The sequence below is a fragment of the Pleurodeles waltl genome, chromosome 3_1 (assembly GCF_031143425.1).
Source record: "Pleurodeles waltl isolate 20211129_DDA chromosome 3_1, aPleWal1.hap1.20221129, whole genome shotgun sequence".
Taxonomy (NCBI): Eukaryota; Metazoa; Chordata; class Amphibia; order Caudata; family Salamandridae; genus Pleurodeles; species Pleurodeles waltl.
Window position 1 is genome coordinate 1,218,989,396 of NC_090440.1, and position 13,344 is coordinate 1,219,002,739.

The following is a 13,344-nucleotide window of genomic DNA, read 5'->3' on the forward strand; positions in this document are numbered from 1 at the left end:
CCTCCACTCCCAAACCCCCTCCAGCTACCCGTCCTAGTGTGTCCAAAAACCTTTTCCTGTCCAGCCTTGACCTTTTTCCCACACCTCACCCACCCCCGTCCATCTCATAGGCCCCGAACTAGCACCTCAGCCACAACATCTCCGGACCAGTGGTGCCTGTAGTCACAGGTATGTGGACTGCACCGGCCACCAGGACAGCCAGTGTGGCACGGAGCCACAGCACAGCCAGCTCCCCCCCTGTGAAGCATCAGAAGTTGGCCAGTGCCCGGCGGGAGAGGGGGAAGACTCCAGCCCCCCAAGCCGCTCCCAGGGGTCCCGGTGGGAATGTGGACTCAGCTGTGACACCTCCCAAGGTGGGGAAGGACCACAAGAAACCCGGCAAGTCTGGGAAGAGCAGCATGGCGGAGAGGACTGCCATCATCCCCGCCGCCCAGGAGGCCACCGCCAGCCCCAGCCCAGCTGCCCATGAGGCCACCGCCAGCCCCAGCCCAGCTGCCCAGGAGGGCCCGCCAGCCACAGCCCAGCTGCCCAGGAGGGTCCCGGCAGCCACAGCCCAGCTGCCCAGCTGCCCAGGAGGGCCCCGCCAGCCACAGCCCAGCTGGGCCATGAAGGACCGCCAACTCAAGCACCGCTGGGCCATGAAGGACCGCCAACTCAAGCACCGCTGAACAGGGCAAGCACCGCTGAACAGAGCACCGCCAAATCAAGCACCACTGAACAGGGCACCGCCAAATCAAGCACCGCTGAACAGGGCACCGCCAACTCAAGCACCGTTGAACAGGGCAAGTACCGCTGAACAGGGCACCGCCAAATCAAGCACCGCTGAACAGGGCACCGCCAAATCAAGCACCGCTGAACAGGGCACCGCCAAATCAAGCACCATTGAAAAGGGCACTGCCAAATCAAGCAATGCAAGCCCATGAGCGGCAGGGGCACTGATGCAAGTGGGACCGTCACGGTGTGAGTGATGCACTCTGGGCACCAGTCCCCCTCCAGAACCAGTAGAGACATGCATCCACTACCTCTGTCCTTCACAGGTTGAAGCACTCTGGGCACCAAGCCCCCTCCAGAACAAGTGGAGACTGTTAACCACTGGTGAGACTGTGGCTTTGCACTCCCCAGGATAATGCAGTGGGCAAACCACCCACTGGAGAGACTTGAGAGACTGTGGCTTTGCACTCCCCAGAATAATGCAGTGGGCAGACCACCCACTGGAGAGACTTGAGAGACTGTGGCTTTGCACTCCCCAGGATAATGCAGTGGGCAGGCCACCCACTGGAGAGACTTGAGAGACTGTGGCTTTGCACTCCCCAGGATAATGCAGTGGGCAAACCACCCACTGGAGAGACTTGAGAGACTGTGGCTTTGTACTCCCCAGGATAATGCAGTGGGCAGACCACCCACTGGAGAGACTTGAGAGACTGTGGCTTTGCACTCCCCAGGATAATGCAGTGGGCAAACTACCCACTGTAGAGACTTGAGAGACTGTGGCTTTGCACTCCCCAGGATACATCAATGGGCATGGAGCCCCCTCGTAGATCTGGCTCATCCGGCTGAGGTGCCCCCCCTTCCCTTCCCCTTGAGGTGCCTGTTGTATTTCTATCTGATGCCCCTGCAGTGTTCTCTCTGTTTTGATCTGGTATCGAGTGTGGGCCTCGCCCATGCATCTTGGGCCCAGTGGTCCACAGACTATGAATGGTGCAAACCTGGACTACTATTCTTGGGGGCATATTTATACTCTGTTTGCGCTGGAATTGTGTCGTTTTTTTTTACGCAAAGCTAACTCCATATTTAAACTTTGGCGTTAGACCCGTCTAGCGCCAAAGATCTTGGAGTTTGCATCATTTTTTTAGCGTGGACACCTACCTTGCGTTAATGATATGCAAGGTAGGCTTTCCCGTCTAAAAAATGACTCCAAGGCATGTGCGCCTTATTTATACTCCCGTGCAAAAATGACGCACGGGAGTGGGCGGGTCAAAAAAAATGACGTCCAGCCGCTTTTGCGTCATTTTTTAACGCCTGGTCAGGGCAGGCGTTAAGGGACCTGTGGGCTCGGAAGGAGCCCAGAGGTGCCCTCCCAAGCCCCCAGGGACACCCCCTGCCACCCTTGCCCACCCCAGGAGGACGCCCAAGGATGGAGGGACCCATCCCAGGGAACTTAAGGTAAGTTCAGGTAAGTATATATATATTTTTTTTTGTGGCATAGGGGGGCCTGATTTGTGCCCCCCTACATGCCACTATGCCCAATGACCAAGCCCAGGGGACATAAGTCCCCTGGGCATGGCCATTAGGCAAGGGGGCATGACTCCTGTCTTTGCTAAGACAGGAGTCATGTCAATGGAGGGTGGGAGTCAAAACAAATGGCGCAAATCGGGTTGAGGCAGATTTTTTGCCTCAGACCGACTTGCCCCATTTTTTGACGCCCAAGCTCCATTTTCCCCTATGCCGGCGCTGCCTGGTGTGGGTCATTTTTTTGACGCACACCAGTCCGCCGCGCCGGCTAACGTCATTCCATAAATAAGGCGCCCGCATGGCGCTTTGGAATGGCGTTAGCCGGCGTTAAATTTTTTGACGCACAACTGCGTTGGCGCAGTTGTGCATCAAAAAGTATAAATATGGCCCTTGGTGTATATTTTATTAATAGTGTATATATGTACATTTTTGTATACTGCATTTTAATATATTACAATGGTTACACTCATTTCCCTTTGTCTTTGCATTCTTCCGGGAGGGTTGGGGGGTGTAACTATAATGTATAGATATCTATTAGTGTGTGTGTTGTAGTGGGTGAGGGTGGGGGTGTTGCTTGTGTGTGTCCCTGTTTTTTGCCTCCCCCCTCCCCTGTGTCGTAGGTGCAGTACTCACCGTGGTCTTCGCCGCCGGCGTTCGTGCTCCTGGTACAGGAGCAGGAAGACTATGGCAGGTAGGATTTGGAGTTCCGGGTCCATGGTGTCCTCCTTCCTCGTGGAGTGTGTAGAGGTGAGCGTTTTCCCTTCGAAATTCCTGTTTTCGCTGTGTTTTTATCTGCGGCCCCAGAAAAGGTGGCGGATTGGCCTGTCATAATAGTGTGGGCGGTACATTATCTCCTGCCTCTCTGTTGGCGGTGACAGCTGCGCTGTTTGTTTGTACCGCCATGGCGGTCGGAGTGTTAAAGAGGCTGTCTTTGTTGGCGGTTTCCGCCAAGGTCGTAATTCTAAATTTTTTACCACCGGCCTGTTGGCGGTCTTACCGCCGCTTTAACACCGTCCGACAGGGTTGTAATGACCACCATTGTCACTAAAATAAAGTACCTTTATTTTTGGTAACTCTGAGTATTGTGTTCTCTTGTGATATAGTACTAAGTGATATAAGTGGTATGGTAGGAGCTTTGCATGTCTCATAATTCAGCCTAAGCTGCTCAGCTATAGCTACCTCTATCAGCCTCAGCTGCTAGAACACCTCTAATCTACTAATAAGGGATAGATGGACCTGGCACAAGGTGTACGTACCACAAGGTCCCCAGTTTAAGCCAGGCCAGCCTCCTACACAGAAAAATAAAGCAATGCCCTATAAAATGTAATATGGTTAAAGTGCACAGCGGCAGGCCTAGTTAGCTAAAACATGTCTAAAACATGGCTAAAATAGCTATTCAAGAAAACTACCTCTACTAGATTTGCAAGGATCGTGGTTTTAGCCAGTTTCGGTTATGCCTCATCATTCTGGCACTTTTCATCCAATGGATATAGTTTTGTAAACTTTAGAAACAAAATATAAATTTTGTATGACAACCCATCTTGTGTTATGCTTTTCAAAATGGAAGGCGTTTTACAATTGGAAGGTCAAGAAACATCAATCTGTTGACGTTTATTTCAGTTCATTCAGCGCCCTCTAATTACAGGTTTGCATTACCTCTAATTATTGTTATTAGCAACTTTAACTAAGTGATGCCTCCCTATTACAATTTTATGAAAGTATTCCTAATGGAAAAGGGTAGCGCAGAGCACACCTTGTTTTCGGTATAAAGTATGTTTGTGTTATAGGATCGAAAGCCCTTAGACGGTGGTGAAGAAACACATGAAAAGAGAAATGTAATGAAAATGAAAACCACGATGCTCTTGTAAATAATGGGCACAAAACTAACTTGACCTTACTGAAAATTGAGAGAAGGGTGTACTTGCGAATGACTTCGTTTATCTGCATTATTATTATTTAAATGTTGGTTATTAAGTAATATTGTTTATGTTGTTTTTGACACACTTTAAAGCAATGTAGATTTTCCTAGTTTTTAATGACGGAAAGTCTTAATTTTATTAAAGACACGGAGGCGAGTATTATGCGTTCTTTTCTTGCTTTAATTTAGACAGCAGCAAGTGAAAAAACTACAAATCCCATGGGTGCAGAAAAGATCTGCCAATGGGAAGCATTCTGAAGTACATAAACGATAACCAATGAACATGGATGTATGGCATTATGACGTAACTGGACTGCAAGCAGCCCTCTTTTCTTGCGCTAAACATTTCAACTAGTACGAAATAAAGGAACAATAGAAGCCAAAATGAGAACAGCCCTAATAAACGATAACAACTCTGAGCAAAAGTTCATAAGTCCAGGAAACTGATGCTGAAGAGGATATGGAGATATGGAAGACGTTGAAGGGTTATCCACATCATGACTGTAGAGTTTAGGTAGCAGGTTGGACTGACGATGTTGACACTAAGGGGATGGGAAAGAAAAAATAAACAATAGTTACTACGTAAGGGTGGGATAATACTCGCCTCCATGTCTTTAATAAAATTAAGACTTTCCGTCATTAAAAACTAGGAAAATCTACATTTTATGACAAGACCGGAGGCTCCTATTATGCGAGTTTAAAGCAAATTAATGACATTTGAAGACATATTATCTACTGGTTTACAATCAAATACTCTAAAAACATTGTCATTAGACCAATCTGCAGATCTAAGAATGTCCTCAATGCGGGAACCTGTCCAAAAAGCTTTGGACGCCATCGCACCTCTGGTAGAGTGAGCTCCAAAAATAGAAGTGTCAATACCAGCCAAGGACATAATCCTTTTAACCCAGCGAGCCAAAGTGGGCGACGACACCGGTTTATGAGGTTTCCTGAAGGAGATAAGCAATTGATGGGTTGAGGACGTTCTTAGATGAGCAGTCATAAGTTCATAAGCTTTTAAACATTGTGCAACACATAATTTAGGATGATCAGGAAAATATGGATAAAAAACAGACTGTAAATTTGTTTTTGTTCTACGAGACACAGTAAAAGTTACACCAGACGGAGTAAACTGTCTTGCGGAGATATCTAAGGCTTTGACATCAGAAATTCGTTTGATAGAAACAAGACACAATAACATGGTGAGTTTAGCTGACAACATCTTCAAAGAAAGGGAAGAATTATCAGGCCATGAGAGGAAAAAATATAGAACTACATTAACATCCCATAAAAATCTGTATTTAGGTAACGGAGGATTGGCAAACTTTACTCCCTTTAACAGACGACAAATAAGTGGGTGTTCGCCCACCGGTTTTCTGTTGACAAAGTTGTGATGAGAAGAAATGGCTGATCTGTATAGATTAATAGTACGATATGCTTTGCCCTTACTGGCCTCAGCGGCGAGGAAGTTTACTATAAAGGAGACATCTGTTGAAAGGGAATCAATGTGTTTTCCCAAACACCAGCTATGCCATAAAGCCCAAGCTGATTTGTAAGCTTTCGATGTTTCAGGGGCCCAGGATTGTCTGATGTATTCTGAAGCTTGTGCCGAAATGAGAGGGAAACTTCGGGAACCCCAGAAATTTTCCATGCAGAAAGGGACAGGACGTTGTCGAGAATGAGGTTGTGGGGACGTTGTAGGGGATCTAAAAGAAGTTCCGGGAAAGAAGGGATGAGAAGGGGAAAGTCTGTAGTTAATTCCAGAAGGGTTGGAAACCAAATCTGAGATTGCCAGAAAGGTGCAATGAGAATTAGAGTAGCTTGCTGACGGCGGACTTGAGCTAACACCCTGCTGATCATGACGAAGGGGGGAAAAGCGTATGAGAGGAACTTGGACCAATCTTGAAGGAATGCATCCGAGGCCAGGGCCAAAGGATCCTGACGCCAACTGAAAAATTGGGGAAGTTGTGAGTTGAGACGAGATGCGAACAAGTTGATCGTCATGGGTCCCCATTTGTTTTGAAGGAAACGGAAGATCGATGGATGTAGCATCCAATCGCTCGAGTCGTGGAGATGACGTGAGTGCCAATCGGCGACAGAGTTGAGAGTTCCCGGAAGATATTCTGCATGAACCGAAATTTGGTTTGTAAGGCAAAATTCCCAAAAGCTCTTTGCTAATTCTGCTAGAGGTTTGGATCTTGTTCCTCCAAGATGGTTTATGTAGCGGACCGCAGAAATATTGTCCATTCTGAGAAGAATAGCGCAACAGACCCTGTTCTTTGCGAGGCTTCTGATTGCAAAGGAGCCTGCAAGCATCTCTAAACAATTGATATGCAATTTGGACTCCTCTAACGACCATAAACCTCCAGTCGAGATTGAGCCACAGCGGGCCCCCCAGCCGGTTAGGCTTGCAACTGACTCTAATACAAGATCTGGGGCTGATGGAAAAATAGCTCTCCCGTTCCAAGCATCTAAATGGTCTGTCCACCATTGTAACTCTGTACGGGAATCGTAATCTAGAGGAATAACGTCTGCGTAAGAAAGCCCTTTGCGGAGATGCTGAATTTTTAAACGTTGAAGAGCCCGGTAATGCAAGGGACCTGGAAATATGGCCTGTATGGAAGAGGATAGGAGCCCGACGATGCGAGCGAGAGTTCTTAGGGAGATAAATGAATGGCGTAAAACTTGAAGAATCTCTGACTTTATAGACTTTATTTTTGCAGAAGGGAGAAGTAGATTGGCCGAAACTGAGTTTATAAGAAAACCTAAGAATTCTATGTTTTGGGAAGGGAGAAGAAGAGACTTCTCCTTGTTGATAATGAATCCCAAGTCCGATAGGAGAGAACATGTTAGATTGAGGTGCGTATTGAGCAACTGTGGTGATTGACTCATGATGAGAATATCGTTTAGGTAAATGAGGAGCCTTACACCCTGAGCTCTGAGGTGAGCCACCACTGGCTTTAAGAGTTTGGTGAAGCACCATGGTGCTGAGGACAGACCGAAAGGAAGAGATGTAAAGTGGAAGAATTGATCGAGCCATTGGAATTGGAGAAACTTTCTGTGATCTGGATGTATCGGGACGACTAAGTGAGCGTCTTGTAGGTCCAAGCGAACCATCCAATCGTTCTTCAATAGTGAGTCTCTGAGATGGAGTATGGTTTCCATCTTGAAGTGGCGGTAAACCACAAACTGATTGAAAAGCTTGAGGTTGATAACCGGTCGCATTTTCTTGTTCTTCTTCTGGACCAGGAAAATGGAGCTGGTGAAACCTGTGGGATCTGGATGAGTGAGAGCGATAGCTTGCTTCTGGAGAAGGGACTGAACCTCAGAAGAAATAAGAGCGGACATGTCTGTAGAGAAATGAGGAAAAGGAGGGGCGATGTATTGTGTTGGAATTCAATAAAACTCTATCATATAACCCTGAACCGTGCTTAACACCCAAGGATCTGAGGTAATCAATAGCCAATTTGGTAGAAAATGACAAATCCGTCCGCCTACGGGAACATGAGAAAGGAAAAGATTTACCTGCTTGATTGGTATTTCTGGTATTCTAGAATCCTCTGGATCGAAATCCTCTGGATCTTTGCGGGTAAAACTGAGGTCTAAATTCTTGGTATCCTGCGTTGAAGTTGCCACGGGAACCTTGATTGTAGTAGGAGCGGCCGGCAAAGCGGCTCCTTCCTCTGCCGGCCCTGACAAAAACCTGCTGATGAAACACTTTCTTTAAAGACTGTTGAGCCTTATCAAGCGATGTGAAGGTGGCGACATATTTGCCTATTTCCTTAATAAAATTCTCGCCAAATAAAAAACCCTCTGTTTTTGTCTGGGGTTGGAGAGAGGCGAGATGAACCAATTTGGAATCTAGTTTAAGGAGAATGCCCTTGCGCCTTTCCTGAGAAATAGCGGAATTAGCGTTTCCCAGCAGACAGAACGATCTCTGGACCCATAATGACAGTTCTTCGGGATCGATAAAAGACCCATCAATCCTGGCGGATTCAGCCATGTCAAAAATCCGGGTAAGAGGACCAATAACATCCAGAAGTTTATCCTGGCAGGAGGACCAGGCTTTATCGATTCCTTTTCTAGGATCTTTGCCAAATTTGGAAAAGAATGTTAGAATGGGTTGATCTAGAACAGGGGTAGTGGAAGACTTGTGCACCAAGACGGGACGAGGGCACTCGGATCTGAGCTCAGCTCGAGTTTGTTTATCCAATGAGCTAAATTACTTGGCTGAAACATAATCTCCGACATGAGTTGCTGGATACCATTCCGTGGAATTAGGATGTAAAATAAAGGAAGGGTCAAACATAGGTACGACTTCGCAATCTAAAAGAGGGTTGGAGGTGTCTAGGACAGAGGAGGAAAACTTAGGTTTTTGGGGGATGGGCGAAGAACCCACGTCATCATGGCCAGATGGGTCCACATCTGAATCTGTGTCAGGTACATCGTCGTTGGTATCGGGAATAGAGGAAATTATTAATGGGGATATAACATGTTTAGCTTTAGCCTTTAGTTTTAGTGATGTACCATCAGGCGCATTATTCTCCTTTCTTGGAGTCTTTTGAGGAGCCGCGTCCTCTGCCATGGGTAAGGAAACCTCACCAGTCTTTAGCGCCAATTTTTGTACACTTTTTGACTTGGGGGAAAGGCGCTGTCTGCAAAACCCTGCAGACTGGGTAGATAAAGTCTTGTTTAACATTTTCAACATTGAACCTTCTAAATTTTTTGTTAATTTGTTCATAGAAGTATTTACAGCTTGTTGTACAGAGTTCTGAATAAACATATTAATATCTTGTTTAATGGCAGACACTTCCTCCTGGTCAACCTGAGGTGAAGGGGAACTGCCAGACTCCATTTTTGCCAACAAAGTGAAATATTAGGAAAAAAAGAAACAAACTTCTCAGAATACCGCTTAAGGGTTAATGGAAAAAGAGGGGGAGTGTAAATAATCAATAAGCCCCGCCCCGGGGTGTAGACTAAGACGTTTCTGAGGAAGGTGAGCTGAGGCAGAACAACGAGAGGAGAAAAAGGAAAACCGGGCCGGTAAGAAAACAAATTTCCTTGAAAACACGGTTGAAAAAGGGCTATCCGGGACGTGCGACAGCAGGAAACTCCTCTCTCCTCAAGCGCGAGCCGAAATAACGGCTGACCGCTTGAGGAGCGGGAGAAACGCTGGGAAATGCGGCGCGCGCGCGAAGGGAGCGCGAAGCAGGGAAATAAATTTTTTTTCAGAAACGTGCGGCAACTTGCCGACTGAGCAAGGACGTGACGGAGACAAATAAATGCATTAGCGTGCCTAACCACGCTTCAATATAAAAAACGACATTTAGTAAAACACAAATAGTACGGAATAGAAAGAAAATATGACTTAACTGGCTTGTGAGCAGCAAGAAAAGAGGGCTGCTTGCAGTCCAGTTACGTCATAATGCCATACATCCATGTTCATTGGTTATCGTTTATGTACTTCAGAATGCTTCCCATTGGCAGATCTTTTCTGCACCCATTGGATTTGTAGTTTTTTCACTTTCTGCTGTCTAAATTAAAGCAAGAAAAGAACGCATAATAGGAGCCTCTGGTCTTGTCATAAAATCATTGTTGTTTAATAATAATTACCGCTCAACAAAAACAAGTATAAAAGACAATGTTATTTCTATCATAAATGTCGAGAAGAATATGCTGACGACCTACATGTTTGTATCAAATGATTTGAGCCCTTTTTGTAAAGAATGATGGTCAATTTGATGTAATTACGATAATCGCTTAATAGGTTACCATATTCGCTAATGTGGTATTACTTAATGTGGTATCACTTACTGCACTTTCAAAACTCTTTTATGCAAATCCAACCTTCTGTAATTAAGTGTCCTGATGCTGGAACAAAAGTGCTCTCCATAGCTTGCAAAAGCTAAGCCTCCCTGACCCTGTCATTTTTTTCTGGCCTGCCTCATGTTCAGTGGCAGCCGGCAGGTTTAGGAGGGGGGGGAAGCACACACATACTCATTCTTTCAAACACACACACACACGCACACATATCCATTAAAACACTCATAACATTCAAACATGCACGCACGCACCAAACATTCATTTTAAAAGATCACACACACACACGCACACTTACCTTCAGCCTCGGAGGTCCCAGGAGGGTTGGGACTGCTGCCTTCCCTCACTGGCTGACCTTAGGTGGGCGCTTCCTCTCCCAGACTCATAGCTCACTCAGAGGGGGTATTGGGTCATGGGGTGCTGGGACAGGGGTGCGCTAGCCTCGCTCTCGACACCACCCCTGCCCATGTAAAGTAACGGTCAACTGGGGAGGGAGTGCATGGATCATCGCTAACTCCCCAATACCTGTAGGCCATGGGGTTTTGGGACCTGGCACCCCCCTTTTCTTTATCAAAAATTAAAAACATATTTTTACACTAAAGACACTTTGGCACACATTACTCTCAGGGTACATAGGGCAAAGGCTGAGGGGGATAACTAAAGGTTGAAACCACAATACAATACATACAAACAGGCCATAATTGTAGGAGGCTGGCCTGGCTTGTAGTGGGTACCAGAGGTACTTACACCTTGTGCCAGGTCCAGTTATCCCTTATTAGTGTAGAAGAGGTGTTTCTAGCAGCTTAGGCTGATATAAGGTAGCTATGGAAAAGCAGCTTAGGCTGAACTAGGAGACATGTAAAGCTCCTACTATACCACTGGTGTCATATGCACAATATAAGAAAACACAATACACAGATATACTAAAAATAAATGTACTTTATTTTTATGACAATATGCAAAAGTATCTCAGTGAGTACCCTCAGCATGAGGATAAGTTATATACACAAGATATATGTACACAAACCAAAATTAGGTAAGTAATAGCAAGAAATGTAATGCAAATAGTGTAGAATTACAGTGGATTACAAGAAGAGCACATAGGTATAGGGGCAACACAAACCATATACTCCAAAAGTGTAATGCGAACCATGAATGGACCCCAAACCTATGTGAGCTTGTAGAGGGTCGCTGGGACTGTAAGAAAACAGTGAGGGTTAGAAAAATAGCCCACCCCAAGACCCTGAAAGGTAGGTGTAAAGTGCAGCTACTACCCCCAGAGAGCACAGAAGTCGTGATAGGGGGATTCTGCAGGAAGAACTAACACCAGCAATGCAACAACAGTGGATTTCTGGACTTCAGTACCTGTAAGACAAGGGGACCAAGTCCAATAGTCGCGAAAGTGTTGAGAGTGGGCAGGAACCCAGGAAATGCCGGCTGAGGGTGCTAGGAAGCTGCCACTGGTTGGAAGAAGGTTAGAGTTCTGCAAGAAAGAAGAGGACTGGGAACTTCTCCTTTGAAGGATGGATGTCCCACGTTATGATGAAGCTCGCAGAGGTCGTCCCATGCAGAAAGACCACAAACAAGCCTTGCTAGATGCAAGGGTCACAGTAGAGGTTTTTGGGTGCTGCTGTGGCCCAGGAGGGATCCGGATGTCGCCACTTGGTGGAGGAGACAGAAGGGGCACCCAGCAACCCACAGAGCCCTCACAGAAGCAGGCAGCACCCGCAGAAGTATCTGAACAGGCACTTGGAAGAAGAGTGAACCGGAGTCCCCCCGAAATCACAAAAGGGAGTCCCACGACGCCGGAGGACAACTCAGAAGGTTGTGCACTGCAGGAAGGAGTGTCGGGGACCCAAGCTTGGCTGTGCACAAAGGAAATCCTGGAAGAGTACACAGGAGCCGGAGCAGCTGCAAATCACGTGGTACCCAGCAATGCAGTCTAGCGTGGGGAGGCAAGGACTTACCTCCACCAAACTTGGACTGAAGAGTCACTGGACTGTGGGAGTCACTTGGACAGAGTTGCTGAGTTCCAGGGACCACGCTTGTCATGCTGAGAGGGGACCCAGAGGGCCGGTGATGCAGTCTTTTGGTGCCTGCGGTTCCAGGGGGAAGATTCCGTCGACCCACGGGAGATTTATTCATGGCTTCCAGTGCAGGGTGAAGGCAGATAACCCTCAGAGCATGCACCACCAGGAAACAGTCGAGAAAGCCGGCAGGATGAGGCGCTACATTGTTGCTGGTAGTCGTCTTGCTACATTGTTGCGGTTTTGCAGGTGTCCTGAGCAGTCAGCGGTTGATCCTTTGGTAGAAGGTGAAGAGGGAGATGCAGAGGAACTCTGGTAATCTCTTGCATTCATTATCTAAAGAATTCTACAAAGCAGAGACCCTAAATAGCCAAAAAAGGAGGTTTGGCTACCAAGGAAGGAGGATTGGCTACCAAGAGAGGTAAGAGCCTATCAGAAGGAGCCTCTGACGTCACCTGCTAGCACTGGCCACTCAGAGCAGTCCAGTGTGCCACAAACACCTCTGTTTCCAAGATGGCAGAGGTCTGGGACACACTGGAGGAGCTCTGGGCACCTCCCCTGGGAGGTGCAAGTCAGGGGAGTGGTCACTCCCCTTTCCTTTGTCCAGTTTCACACCAGAGCAGGGCTGGGGGATCCCTAAACCGGTGTAGACTGGCTTATGCAGAGATGTGCAGCATCTGTGCCCATCAAAGCATTTCCAGAGGCTGGGGGAGGCTACTCCTCCCCAGCCTTCACACCTATTTCCAAAGGGAGTGGGTGTCACACCCTCTCTCAGAGGAAATCCTTTGTTCTGCCTTCCTGGGCCAGGGCAGCCTGGATCCCAGGGGGGCAGAAACCTGTCTGAGGGGTTGGCAGCAGCTGCAGTGCAAACCCTGAAAAGGCAGTTTGGCAGTACCCAGGTTCAGTGCTAGAGACCCGGGGGATCATGGAATTGTCTCCCCAATGCCAGAATGGCATTGGGGTGACAATTCCATGATCTTAGACATGTTACATGGCCATGTTCGGAGTTACCATTGTGACGCTATACATAGGTAGTGACCTATGTATAGTGCATGCGTGAAATGGTGTCCCCGCACTCACAAAGTCCGGGGAATTTGCCCTGAACGGGGTGGGGGCACCTTGGCTAGTGCCAGGGTGGCCACACACTAAGTAACTTCGCACCCAACCTTCACCAGGTGAAGGTTAGACATATAGGTGACTTATAAGTTACTTAAGTGCAGTGGTAAATGGCTATGAAATAACGTGGACGTTATTTCACGCAGACTGCAGTGGCAGGCCTGTGTAAGAATTGTCAGAGCTCTCTATGGGTGGCAAAAGAAATGCTGCAGCCCATAGGGATCTCCTGGA

The 13,344-nt window shown here is 47.2% G+C and overlaps 1 long non-coding RNA gene across 1 annotated transcript in view; it reads left to right on the top strand.

Moving 5' to 3' along the window:
• The first annotated feature begins 8,758 nt into the window (after positions 1 to 8,758).
• Positions 8,759 to 13,344, top strand: part of LOC138283341 (uncharacterized) — a 57,702-nt gene continuing 53,116 nt past the window's right edge. The window contains exon 1 of the long non-coding RNA XR_011201200.1: positions 8,759 to 9,193. This is a non-coding gene — a long non-coding RNA (uncharacterized lncRNA). The remainder of the gene's footprint in view (positions 9,194 to 13,344) is intronic.